Source organism: Apodemus sylvaticus, chromosome 11, assembly GCF_947179515.1.
Source record: "Apodemus sylvaticus chromosome 11, mApoSyl1.1, whole genome shotgun sequence".
Lineage (NCBI taxonomy): Eukaryota > Metazoa > Chordata > Mammalia > Rodentia > Muridae > Apodemus > Apodemus sylvaticus.
This window is the reverse complement of record NC_067482.1, coordinates 51,752,000-51,765,258: the sequence shown is the minus strand read 5'-3', so window position 1 is coordinate 51,765,258 and position 13,259 is coordinate 51,752,000.

Below are 13,259 nucleotides of genomic sequence, written 5' to 3'. Positions count from 1 at the left end.
GCAAATGAGGAGGTAAAGATGGATATGAAGAGGTCAGTGTGATGAGATGCAAGATATTTTCTTGGGGAAATTGAAAAGTAATTTAAACAGAATGAAATGGTTAGCAGCAGAAGCCAGAATTATATTCCATCATAAGAACATAAGAAAAACAAAAGTTTCTTATTTTTCCTCCCAAATTCTAGTCTAATCTTTGACAAATAATGCTAATTAGATGATATTTTATATTTTCAAATCAATGATGTAATATATGATGGAATTAAATGAAAAAAGCTACTTTTATTACACATTTATAATTTTATTCTATTATATTTAGGACAATCCTAGTTCTATATACATTATCGATGGCCATCCTGCATATTAGCTAATATTGCCTTGACATGATTTTTATTAAATTGTTGATCTTAAGTATGTAGAAAATACAATGTACCTATTCATTTTTAAGGCTACACATATTACTTTAATTGTACTAAATTTAAATTCAGCCTGCTTCGGAGGGAATTAAATACGTGATTTATCTGACGTGTACTCTTGTCAAATGCATGTAAGATATACAAAGAACAGTATTTTTATGAGTTGTTTTAGCCACAAACTGAATTATATATTTATGTCTTTCAGTGTATGCACATGATTAGAGATAGAAATGAAAAGTCTATATTATGACATAATTTGCTGAATCTAATGTAAGAAATGGAGTGTGCTTCTTCAACTGGATACATTTTACACAGAGAAAAAGTTTGAACTTCAGGTAGGTGTTCTGCAATATGACAAAGATGGGTGAAACTACAAAAAATTCAAATAGTCTTATTACTTAATTGTAGCTTGATGAGAAAAAGGAAAGATTTGAAAGCAATTAGTCTGCTTATTTTCTTGTGTATCAGATAACACATTACATGTGTCTTGTTCTGCTGACTTGAACTCATCAAGACTTGAGCGTACCTTTTAAAATTTTTTTCCCCAAAGCTTGTTACACAACAGATGGGATGTCTAACAGCCTTTTCTATTTAAAACATGCAAGTTCTAATCAACAGGAGGGTTTTGGAATGTTAAACCAGCCAGCCATAAGAAATGTGTCACGCAGTTTCCTGTCATTCTAATTAATTAGATAGCATTATTTGTTGTCCCCAATGAACCTAAATGAGCTCAACACTGGGATAACAGCTTCATTCTTATCAAGAGTTCATGTTTATATTATTCACTTGAATTAGAGAAAATAAATGTTATAAGATGACTGAATTTATAAGAACTGATTTAGTTGATATAATATGAACTAATTATATTTCTTGTGATTATATAAGTATCTTAAAATTTTATTTTCAGATGCTTTTACTTGGAAATTAACTTTTATCTAATCCATTGTATCCATAATTTAAAAATAAGTCATAACAATTTTATAGAAAGATTTTTTTATGTTACATATTTCTTGTGATATTCAACTATTTTGTATAAACATGTTTTAGTATTCTAGGAAGCTTTTCAAAAAATATCCTTGTTTAAAATTACTGATTATAATAAATTTTACAGAAACATGAAACCTGACTTACAGACCTTATGCCTTCGTTATTTTGGCTTAGCTATGATCAAGTGAGCATAAAATTAGAAGTGGAGTGAAAAGGAGGAAAGAAGTTAAGAACTAGTGGAACCTGAAATATACAATATTTGTCTGAAGGACATAGATTCAGATTCTTAGTTGGAAACAGTTATATTATAAAGTAAAGCACAGTAGTTACAAGTAACTAAGCATGGGAGAAAATACTACTTTCTCAGTCTGTGATCTTAGGATTTTTAGACCTTAGAACTCAGTGAATAATTGTCTATTATTGTCATCATTTACAAACAATAAAAGTAGACCTTGTATGAAATTTAGGGTTTGTCTCTAAGCACTGGAATTTACTTGTCAATAGATATGAAAGAACTCATTGATGTAAATAAATTGTTTTGTTTCCTAATACTTTATCCTCGATGTTTCTTACAAAATTATTTAAGTACTCATTTAATTTAAATGTGCTACACTCATATTTTAAATGTCCAAATGTATCAATACTTTTATTTAAAAATAAACTAATCTCATGAGAATATCAGTGTACTTATGGATTTTAATGCATTATATTATGTCTAATAATAGAATAAATCCATGTTAATTTAATGTAGCCTCTCCAAACATTTCATTGCAAGGGAAAATTTTCCATACTATTATGTCAAAATTATGTATAGATAAAAACTATACTATACACACAGTTAATAATTCAAAACTGTCATTAAAGAGTTTTGTTATCCTTTATTAATCTAATTTTTAAAAGTTCTCTTATAATTTTTCACATCTTAGGACATGGAAATAAAGATAAATAAAGATACTAAATAGGCAAAATATGCAAACAAAACAAAATAAAATGTGAATCACTCATGATAGCATTATAAACTGTGTTCCTATGCATTCTGAAATTATTTGACAATACAAACAATGAACTACATAAACGTTTTTCATGTATCTTGGTGTGTTTGTAAATAAACAAGTTTCTTTTCCTTGAGGACATTTCAGTAAAGGAGACTCTGACCTTCAATGAGAAATCTTGGCAAAATATAAGAAATAAAAGAATTCATTACAATTTTTACTACTATCTATAAGATAAGGAAGACTGTTCTTGCCAGGCACGGTGGGACCTGCCTATCATCCCAATACCCAGAAGGTGCAGTCAAGAGGAGCAAGTTCCACTGTACATTGAGTGACACTGCAGTATCATTTAACTAAAATCTGCATATGAATTTCTGTGGTAGATGCTTGTCTCTCAGGGTTCCATCCCTGTCAGTGCAATTAAAAAAGAAACAAAATTAATTTTCTTTTGTCTTGATGAATTTCAGTTCTAACGATCCTTCCTTACATTCCCATATACTAAAATCAAATATTGGATTTTACTGCAATGTACACATTACCAAGATAATCACTTCATCTATTGGATCCCAAGAGACACTGAATGTCTACTACACTGCTGAGAAAATCAGCCATTGGACTCATTGAGAAAAGCGCATGTACTTTCAAAGGTTAAAAAGGAACAAACATTTCAAGGGAAAAAATAAATTCATTTCACATTTATCTGTTAGATTAATTAATTTGAGTACAACATGGCCCAACTAGTAAATTCAAATTTATTGAGAGATGCCACAATTAACCAGATCTACTGCCTTGTCATTTTTACCACATAAAATGCATTTCTATAAAATCTTTATAGTCATTACTTTTCTTTCCAGAACCTTGAAAAACAGGCTCCTGAAATTTGTTTTCTGCAATGTTTCTAGTATATTGATATCATTTATCTTTTTTTTGTTTTTTTGTTTTCTGTTTTCTTTTTTAAGGCTTATTTATTTATTTATTTATTTATTTTAATATTTTTATTTTCTATATTCTGTGTTTACATTCCAAATGATTTCCCCTTTCCCGGATCCCCCCTCCCCATATGTCCCATAAACCTTATTCTCTCCATCCCTTCTCAAATCACCTCCCTCCTTTTTCTCTGTCCTTATAATCCCTTCCCATGCTAGATCAAACCTTTCCAGGATCAGGACCCTCTCCATACTTCTTCATGGGAGTCATTTGTTATGCAATTTGTGCCTTGGGTATTCAGGGCTTCTGGGTTAATTAATATCCACTTATCAGAGATTACATTCCATGTGTATTCTTTTGTGACAGGGTTACCTCACTTAGGATGATATTTTCCAGATCAAACCATTTGCCTAAAAATTTTGTGAATTCTTTGTTTCTAATTGCTGAGTAGTATTCCATTGTGTAAATATACCACATTTTCTGTATCCATTCCTCCTTTGAGGGGCATCTGGGTTCTTTCCAGCTTCTGGCTATTATAAATAAGGCTGCTATGAACATAATGGAGCATGTGTCTTTATTGCATGCCGGGGAATCCTTTGTGTATATGCCCAGGAGAGGTATAACAGGGTCCTCTGGAAGTCTCATGTCCAGTTTTCTGAGGAACCTCCAAACTGATTTCCACAGTGTACCATCTTACAGCTCCACCAGCAGTGGAGGAGTGTTCCTCTTTCTCCGCATCCTTGCCAACACCTGCTGTCTCCTGAGTTTTTGACCTTAGCCATTCTGACTGGTGTAAGGTGAAATCTCAGGGTTGTTTTGATCTGCATTTCCCTAATGACTAACAGCAACCATCAAATTGGGAAAGGATATTCACCAACCCCACATCTGATAGAGGGCTAATATCCAATATATAGAAAGAACTCAAGAAGTTAGACCCCAGGGAACCAAATAACTCTATTAAAAAATGGGGTACATATCTTAACAAAGAATTTTCACCTGAAGAAATTCAGATGGCCGAGAGGCACCTTAAGAAGTGCTCGATATCATTTATCTTTAGAGCAAATAGAGTTTTATGCTCCATTAAATCCAGATCAACCAAACCCAGTAATCTGTGATCTGATCATCTCTCCCTTCTGTGGCTATAACATAACAACTTAAAGCGTCAGAGATTTACAGTCAGAAAGCTGTTGTATTTGATTCCATGGCCACATATTTGAGTTAGAGTGAAGCCTGACTTGATTATCTGGTAAAGGGTTCGAGGGGATAAAAATTTGTTATCTGTTTAGAACCACCCTTAATGCTGATTCCTAAAAGTTCTGGATTTACTAAAAAGTAGATGAACCATAATAATCACTCTTGTCCTTATTTCTGAAAAGCTCCACACACCACTTCTCAATCTACAACTCAATCATCTATTTTTATTCAATATACTTTTTATTTACATTTCAAATGATTTCCCATTTTCTGATTCCCCCACTCCCTGAAAGTCACATGAGCCCCCTTCCCTCCCCCTGTTCTCCCACCCACCCCTTCCCACTTCCCTGTTCTGGTTTTGCCTTATACTGCTACACTGAATCTTTCCAGAACCAGGGGCCACTCCTCCGTTTTTCTTGTACCTCATTTGATGTGTGGATTATGTTTTGGGTATTCCAGTTTTCCAGGCTAATATCCACTTATCAGTGAGTGCATACCATGATTGATCTTTTGAGTCTGGGTTACCTCACTTAGTATGATGTTCTCCAGCTCCATCCATTTGCCTAAGAATTTCATGAATTCATTGTTTCTAATGGCTGAATAGTACTGCATTCTATCCTTTTTCAGCATGTTGTTTCTTCATACCAGTATCAATAAAACCCAACCGCTTCATTCCAATGAATAATCTTATCTTGGCACATAATTTTGTTTCTTTCATTGTTCTTTTGTGTTTCTATTTTCATATTTATTTGTCTTTTTGTTTGCTTATTTACTTATACAGACAAAATCGTATTATATAATCCTGGATTGCCTAGTTCACATTGTCACAGAATGGCTTTGAACTCACAGAAATCCTATTTTGTTGTTCAAAAGTACAAGGATTATAGGGTTAAATGACCTTATCTGGTGTTTTTCGATTGCTCCTAAATAAAACAAGCCAGTTTTTGCATCAAGAAAAGCACTGGATTTAAAGAGAAAAATTAAAATCATAAGCCACATAAAGCTGTTATACTACTCGATGTTATTCTAATCAAATAATGAGCACTGGAACACATGGTTCTTTGTATTCTGTTCTTTGCAATGAAATTTAGTTTCTAGATTATGCACTAAGAACTTTTTTTGAATTTGTTAATATACATGAGGATTCTTCATTTTATATATATATATATATATACATATATATATATATATAAAACAATGTTGTTAACGCCCTAAAATTTATATATATATATATGTGTGTGTGTGTGTGTGTGTGTATGTGTGTGTGTGTGTATGTGTTGAAATTGCAGGAATATCAGGGAATCACTGAATGTGTTATTTCTCAAAAAATATCCATAGGATATTATACATAGATACATATATATATATATATATATATATACACTTTGTTTAATTCAAATATTATGGTCCTGTTGTATTTTCAATGACTCAGTATTTGAATTAGGCTAACTTACCAGATACTGTGTTTTCTGCTTATTGCTCAGGGCAATGTTGGCCAAATTTACAAGGAGATTAAACAAAACTGAATCAAACAAAGAATCAACAAACCAAACAAAAGTAAACATATAATTTCGTGTACCTTGAACCAATCAATTTTATTCTATTATCGATATATATCAATTGCACATTGCATTATTAAAGATGGTCAAAAGTTTAAGAAATTTTCTGTTTTTGGAACAGTCATAGTGTTTTGTTATGGTACAATCACAGAAACACAATTTATTTTGTAATACTTGGAAAAGCAATAAACACTTTTAATCCTGGTTGTGGTGTAGGAATGTCTGCAGATAGCAAAGTTCAAATTCTTATATCCTCTATCCAGTGACTTTTTGAACAGTCAGCCTCACCTTTGCATTTTTCATGTTTTGTTATTTAAAAATCAGTGACAGAAAATGCTGTGCTACCTAGATGAGTGCCTGCACATGAGGGTTCTGTCACCCTAATATTAGGCAGGGGTGAGATGGAGGTGGTATTTTATTGAAGGTATCTGAAATAAAGTTGGAATACACAGAACCATTATACATTTGTTTTTAGAGTCATGTAACATATACACAGAACAAACAGTGTAGCTTGAGCAGTTACATAAATCATGCTGATCTAACAAGCTTTAGACAAGAGGAAGCCAGGCCCTTGTCTTGTCTCTAAAGACTTTCTCTGTTTTTGGGTTGAGCCGTCTGTTCCAGGAAGAGTTGACACAGGCTTCACAATAACATTAATCTCCAATTGCTAGGTAGGAGAGGTGAATTCAGGGAAGGCATTAATTGTGTTCCTGGGGAGCTGGAGGACAAACAACAATGCCTGGGCAGCAGAGCTGACTGAACCCACTATCAGGAAGATAAACAATCTCGGGTACTTTCCTCCTGACACACATTTTCATCCAGTTGCCGCAGCCACAGGGACCCCAAGGAAAAGCTGTCAAGAAAAACACAACTGACAAAATAAAACCTGTACACAATTACAGTGTTTGTTGAGACAAAGCAATTATAGAACTATCAGGCCCATTTACAAAGCACATGGAGTCAATTGCCATAAAGTTTTTAGAAATCCAAGGAGAGGAGCTGTTTGACCAGCATTCTTCTGTTTAACACTTCCCAGCTCAGGGGCCTCCTTCTTGTTCTTTGCAAAAGTCAGACAAGGCACTTTGTAAATGTGCTGTTTGTGCATTCTGCCCTTAAACATTCACAGGGTGGGGTGAGGTCGGGGGATGAATTCTTCATGGGATCTTCTCTCCTTAACCAGAAAAATGATATTTGCCTGATTCTCATTTTAGTGTTTGTTTGTTTGTTTGTTTGTTTATTCTTGTGTAACTCAGTTCCTTTCTGTTTCTTAAAAATGAACCTAGACAAGGTTAGGTTAATGTAAAGTTGCTTAATATTTTGTCTTGACAACAGCTTAAAAATGCGTGCCTATGAAATTCCTCCCACAGGATCTCAGTTTGAATACTTGATATTGTGCAACTTTCCCAAAATTAAGAAGCTGTGAAACCACTGAACAGGAGATCTGCTTGGATGTCACGTGACCTAAGGGATGGTGATGTATTCTGTCCTCCATGTCTACCTAGGACTTCTGGTTCTGGTCCATGGATATCTCAAGAGCACAAATTCTATATAATTTATAATGCCATTTTGACCAGTATGAACAGCATCAGCTAAAACTTGGAGATAATAAATCCTTTCTTTGCATCAAATATATGTTTTCAGGGATGAAAAAGCAATGCATACATCTTATAAAATTTGTATTTTATGTGGAGCTCAGAAGTGGAGCTTAGAGGCAAAAATGAAGTATACTTCTTTTAAAATTTTTAACAGAGTTTTACATGGGATTAAGTCACTTACTCAAACTGATTCCAAGTGGCACAGACAACAAACTGTATTACAAAAAAAATTGTTACCAACCAATAGGCATATGTTGTCCTCAAAATTTATTGTCAATTATATGAGGTTACTGTCAATTTATGTCTGCTATTTTGAGTGAATGATTATTATCACACACATACAAATATACATGCATTACTTTTGGATAAGGGGCTTAGAAGAATAAATAATGTAAGATTTTAGGTATGCATTAGTTGAAGATACAAAAACTGAAGAATCAAAGGAACATAATTTTAGTGTTATGTTGTTCTTTAAAATCTAGATTAAAAAATCAAGGTGAGAAAATAGCAGCTGAAAATAATATGTTTTAATTAATTAAGTAATTAATTAGCATTACATCCTGACCTCAGCCTCCCGCCCTTCTCTCTGCCCAGTTATTCGTGCACACCGGCCCTCCTCCCTCCCATTCATTCTTTTTACCTTTCTCTTTAGAAAGGAGGAAGGCTCAGGTGGGCCTCAATCATCCCTGGCATATCAGTCTGTAAGAAATGGAACCCCAGAAACTTGTCTAGGTCTCTAGTAACAGGCATGTTTTTTTGTTTTGTGTACTGTTCCTCAAGTCTAATTAGATAATTGTTGGTCATCTTCAAGATATCAATACCACTAATACACATTTAGGAATAAAAGACAATTGAGAGCAATAGACATAGTTTATATTAATTTAGCAGTCTCTTGCTTCACTTTACTAACAAAGAAAAAGTTGGCATTTTGGCCTGTATTTAGAGATTTGTTAGTCTATGGCTCTTGGAGAAAACAGTGCTAGCACATTTGGAAAATTATCCGTTAAACTATAAAAGGGTTCATGTAAAAGTATATAGATTGTGTACAATTTTAAATAAATCAAAATTGGGTAATGCAGTATGTATATTACAAATTTATCAAGATCCATAAAACATAGTGTCATAGTAAATATTAAATGAAGGTGCTGTATTGTTCACTATATTCAAGCTTTTCATTTGAAAACATAATGATTCATCTTAGGTTGGAACGTTCGTACCTTTTTATCAGCATTGCTATTTCTCACCATTTCTGTCATTAACTACTAATTGCACTGTTGTTTTCTCTTATTTTTTATTTTTAGATTGATATATAGAAGTGAGAACGTGAAACATTTGGCATTTTGAGTTCAGTGTACTTTATATTCATAGTAACCTTTAAAACCACTCACGTTTGTATGAATTCCTTCCCTTAACAATGGTCAAAATTGCCCATTTTTCATATATGTGTATGTGAAAATCTTAAATATGAATGTATATATTTGTTTATAAAAAGGATAAAATAAAATATAGCTATTAAATTCACATTAGATTAACTTCATATCTGTTTTTTACCAGATAAAATTAAAATGACCATAATTATATATACATTGGGTCTCAACAAGGGTTACCAAATGAGCAAGGATAGTAATTTTGTCCTAATAAATTATCTTTCTCTCCTATAAAATTTCATTGACATAGACTATGACCACAGCTCAAACCCTATTCATTAACAATTTTGTATTGATAGATCACCAGTGAGTTTCTTGTTAATTTTTAAATATATAGTACTTGTCACTATTACTACTATGCAGATATTAACAACATCATTCCACAAAAATGATGAAACATTGAAGGGAATATTAAAATAATTTGAAACATGCACTGTCTTCCATTCTGAGACTCAACAATCTCTTGCTGATGCTGCTATAATACATATATTATAGCTTTCACTTTTAGTTAGAAATTACTATATAGCATGGTTTACGATAGCTGTAAATTTCTGATAGACTCCTATATTTTCTTCCCCTTCAGATTTCTTTTTCCCTTTTTTTTCTCTCTGTTTTTATTTCCTGTAGTTCTGTTTCATTCTTCTCAAGGACTGAAGCAGTCAGTAGGAGAAAGTTCTACCTTGGTGTAACTAGCCCCTGAGGAGTGCTTCACAGATAGGAAAATACGTAAGATTTGCTGAAGGACAAAAGGAAAAAGGTATAAAGGTAGTGAAAATCCACTTAAGATCCCAGGTCCCTTGCGATACAATGCAGCATATCTTACTGAAGAGTAAGAATGAACTGAAAGTTTCTGTTTCTAAGTTCCTACTAAACCTTCATCAATTATTTTTATTATGTTCTTTATTCCATGAGTATTTTATGTATATGTACAATGCAGTCTAATCATAGCTACTCACCATTTTTTCCTTTCACCCTCTCCATAATTCTTAACATATTCCCCTTCCAACTTCATGCAACTTTATTTGTTGTTAATGTCTTCTTCCTCCTGTTATTATTTTTGGTATGATCCACTACATCTGATTTGTGCTGCTTTTCTGTGATTTAGTGTGGGGGCCATCCAATAAAACACAAGCAATCACAAACCTACTGGTAGCTACACTCTTCAGAATAGAATGATTCCTATTACTTAGCAACTGTAAGCTGTGGATAGCTCTATAGTAAGGGGTGGAGCCTGGAAACCCTTCTCCCATTTAAGGACCATTAGACAGATTGATCTCATGTGGGTCTTGTGCTGTTAAAAGCGCAGCTGATGTAAGTTCATTAGTGTCATAACATGTCATGTCAAGGAGATGTTGCTTCACAGCTTTCTTCCACATCTTCCTATCCCCTGTTTTTTATATTTTTTCCACTGCACTACTATTCCCTTAACTATGCTGGTAATAAATCTTATAGAAAATAAACCATCTTTGCAATTCAGCTCTTCTTATTGTTTGTTACATTCTCCTATGTGAGCCAGATAGTATGAATGTGAATCATATTTTTTAAAAAATAGTAATAAAAATATACAGTACCCAGGAAAGCAATTATTCATAAAGCAATTCTGGAAATGATTTGAGTTTTGTATTGCATTCAGTTTAGAATTCCCTAGAAATTCTTACAATTAATTCCAAGCAGATCTTAATAATTTGCAAATAATATATGAGTTCATTAAATTGCTATTCATTTACTTGACAATATAAGGAAGGTAGTATGCTTTATTATGTCAATGAAATTAATCTTATTTGTGTAGCATTAATAATTTCATTATATTTTCCTTTACCTGCTTCTTCTCCTTTACTACAGTCTTACTCCATGGAAACTAACATTCAAGACTCAATGGAAATTGTTCCTCAGGAAATTTTAATGTACTTTAAATCTGTTTATTTTAAAAATGAACTGAGAAGGTTTATTGTGGTGATTTGACTTTCATTAAAGTTTGAAGAGTCAAGATAGTAATGTCATTTAAGCTTGTATGTATGTAGAACTGACAATTTTTACATATATTTCAAAGTATATGTTTTTTAAATATAACATTATTTTTGATAAATTGGTAAAATGTCTCAAGAAAGTCAATATTATTTGAGTTATTTTGTAGCATTGATGTATTTGAGTGGAATCATCAATAAAATAAATTTAGTATTATTTTAATGTCTACTAATCAACATAAGTGACTTTCTAGCTCAGGAAAGATCAATCACAGGTGTTTTCAAATAGCTCAAATTAAGAAAGTAGTTGATAAAAATGCATGTGTTACCTTAATTGAGTACATTATTAAATTGTATTAAACCACAAGCCAATCCTCTCCAGTGGAAGATTGATAGAAATGGAGACATGGGGAGGTTATGAGACTTTCATAAGCTGATTAGGCAGCTAGCCTCTTGACTGACCCTGTGGAGTATTTTCCTTAGTATTAGTCTATTATGGTTTTCAGTGAGTAATTAAATTAACATTACATATAAATCTTTACTTTTTACAATATTTTATTACCTTAAAAGAGCAATGGATTATATTGGAGGCCATCTCTATTATTTCTAAAAACCTGATCATTTACTCCCTATGAAAAGTTATAGTTTGAATTACTGATTGCTTTTGCAACATTACCCCAAAAATCAATTTAATGATAATATCTTAAATAATATATGAATTAAATAAAATTGTTTTAAAAAATTGTTTAAAGATTAATATATTAATAATACTTTTAGAATATTTATCAATGCAAAGAATACAGAGCACATTTACCAAGTTCAGTTGGTTTTAAAATGTAGAAGATGCAAATTAAGTATTTATTTTAAAACATGCTGTGATATAAAAACAAATTCTGAAAAAAAAACTTAAAAACATCAATTAGAATTTACTTCACATTTCTTTCCTTTTTAAAATTATATGCTATCATTTGAATATGAAGATTTTTCATTGTGACTATTTTTACAGCGACATATTGAGTTGGTGAGCAAGTGTTGGTGGGTCTTATACCTCTTACTAGTGAACTTTAAGGGACACATAGACAGTGAGAGAGTTTACTAAGGTTGATGTACAAAGTAGCTTGGAGGTTTTACCTATGGCCCCACCTACCTACTCTAGCCATGAAGGAAGGCTAGTGACCACTTTGGGGTCATTAGCATGATAGGTATGTATTCTTCATTTCTCTAACTAGGAATTTTTTTTCTTTTCCTTACTCCCTTAGTTGAATGAATTTTAACTTAGGCTGACCGAAGATTGCCATTCATCTTTGGCTGCTGGCATGGCCATATCCACTGGAAAGAGTAAAAGTCATGACATCAGGACAGCAGGTCTGCACAGTTCCAGCAAAGCTGAGACAAAAGCCACAACCATTGTAATTCTGTTTCTTACTTTTAGTTATTTTCTCTGCATGTTGCATTCTTGAGGTCTTTCTGAATTGTGATTTATTTTATGTCTTTCCTAAAGAATATTGTGTTTTAATTTTTGTAGGAAACCCTAAACTTACTATCTCTTCTACTTTTAGAGGGGAAAACAAACAAACAAATAAACAAACAAACAAACCCTCTGTCTGGCTGGCCCTATTTAGAAGTTTACCTTATGTCATTGAGATTGTGATAAGTCTACTTAAGTAGTAAAAAAATAAAAGGAATTTCTAAATAAGGTTATGATTGCAGGAATTTTACTGGGGTATCTGCCCCTATGCAATCTTTAACAGTATAACTGGTACATGGCAAAAAGATATAATAAACAAATCCTAATTGACCAGGAGAATTTGTAACAAATTTAAGGCTTCTGAAAATGTCGTTGAAAGATTGGGGATCATATAGGTTAAAGCCCTAGAGGAATAGAACTCAGTAAATGAGATAGATTGACTAAAACACACTTTTCCTGCATTGTAGTATAAATGATAAAAAGATAACAAAAATTACCTAGGTATTAGTATTTACTCTTCATAAAAAAAATCAGTTCAATTATTGTCTGTTTGCTGGGTTGTTTTAAACTGGAAATACTGGAACCCTAAAGCATGCTGCCATGTAAAATATGTGTTTGCTTTGGCAGAGACATTCTATAGATTCTTTGAATTGAAGTTATTGGGCTGATAATAAAAATAAAATTTGCTCTATTTGAACTTTCTAATTGTGATTTAACTTGAAACTCCAGACACATA